Source organism: Macadamia integrifolia, chromosome 2 (genome assembly GCF_013358625.1).
Source record: "Macadamia integrifolia cultivar HAES 741 chromosome 2, SCU_Mint_v3, whole genome shotgun sequence".
Lineage (NCBI taxonomy): Eukaryota > Viridiplantae > Streptophyta > Magnoliopsida > Proteales > Proteaceae > Macadamia > Macadamia integrifolia.
The window spans coordinates 11,959,251-11,960,702 of record NC_056558.1 but is presented as its reverse complement, the minus strand read 5'-3'; the positions used below and the strand labels follow the sequence as shown (position 1 = coordinate 11,960,702).

Sequence of the window (1,452 nt, the reverse complement as noted above, 5' to 3'; positions counted from 1 at the left end):
AGTTGCCAAGATCAACCCTAGAGAAAGAAAGAAGGACCATTCTGTTATTTTTGCTAAGTATAATCAAAGAAAAAAAAAAAAAAAAAATCTGAGAAATCTCAAACAAATCGAAAGCGGGACCTTCGTAGAGCATCTCGCTGAGCTGATTTAAAATAAAATTTGGAGGCACATCCCAGGAAAAGGACACCCTAGAAGTCGCAACATGCTTTGCCAAAACATCTGCCACCTCATTAGTTTCTTTGTAACACCGAGAGGTTCTCCAAGAGCTCTTGTCCAGATAACTTTAATGGCAAGACATCTTTGATTGAAATACCCCGGAATAGAATGGATCATAACAGAAACCACAACACTCGAATCACATCCCACCCAGATTCTGTCCAAGTTAAGACAATAGCAATCTGAATAATCCCATCAATAAAAGCTACAAATATCGCTCAGAAGTTTGTATTGACTCCTACATAATTCGCAAACAACAGAGATGAGCCACCAATGATAGATGACACTCCACCCGCTCTCATACCCCAGATTTCTAAGTGAACAACGATCAATGTTCAACTTGATCCATGGACGCAAACCACTTCTTGAATCATCTTTGTTGAAGGAGCAGCCACATGAACATGCAATGTCTTAGAAATAATTAAATCCTTGACCAACTTAATCAGAGGAGGAATAATCATTTAGCAGTTCAGAAATAACAAATAGAAAATCATTTAGTTAAATGACATTGAGGATGAATAAGTGCTAGACCAGAGCCTTGCACTAAGGTGACCCTGTTGCACTTATGCGACTGTCACCTAGACTCCTAGGCGACGCCTTGCTACAGATTTGGATGAAGAGGTGCCTCTCAGGCTTTGCACAATAAAAACTATGAACAACTTGATCAAATACTTTATTTTCCACCATGAAAACAGATCTGAATAGAACAAATTTTTATTTTTTTTTGGGGTAAGAATCTTGAATAGAATCAAATCTATATACAACATAACAATGACCTGATTTCAAACTAGGTTCTCCATTGTGCATAGATTTACTTATACTTAGGGTTATTGTTCCCTTTATTCTTACAAAAAAAAATTGTTCCCTTTATTAAAAAATGAGAGAGAGAGAGAGAGAGAGAGAGAGAGAGAGAGAGAGAGAGAGAGAGAGTCACCATGATCACATGAGTAGTCTTAAGACAATTCGTCCAAGTCAATCAAAACCATTTCCATATATCATGATCCCAAGACCATTGTGTATCCCTGTTGTCCCCATTAGAATCTAGTGGATCTTGGAATCATCTTTCCGTCCAAAATTCTTAAACTCAAATGGCGCACACCAGGGATACACCATGGTCAAGGCATCCAAATCTTCATGATTGAAATAGGCATACAATAGGAACTATGAACAATTTATACTCTCACGAAAGCAAATTGTCAATTTTGGGAAACAAGAAGAGCGCAAAGCAACAAATAA

General features: G+C 37.6%; 1 long non-coding RNA gene across 1 annotated transcript in view; it reads right to left on the bottom strand.

Annotated features, from left to right (window-relative positions):
- Nucleotides 1-96: 96 nt before the first annotated feature.
- The window catches only part of LOC122072025, a 1,846-nt gene continuing 490 nt past the window's right edge, over nt 97-1,452 (bottom strand). Inside the window, exon 2 of the long non-coding RNA XR_006138315.1 lies at nt 97-913. This is a non-coding gene — a long non-coding RNA (uncharacterized LOC122072025). The remainder of the gene's footprint in view (nt 914-1,452) is intronic.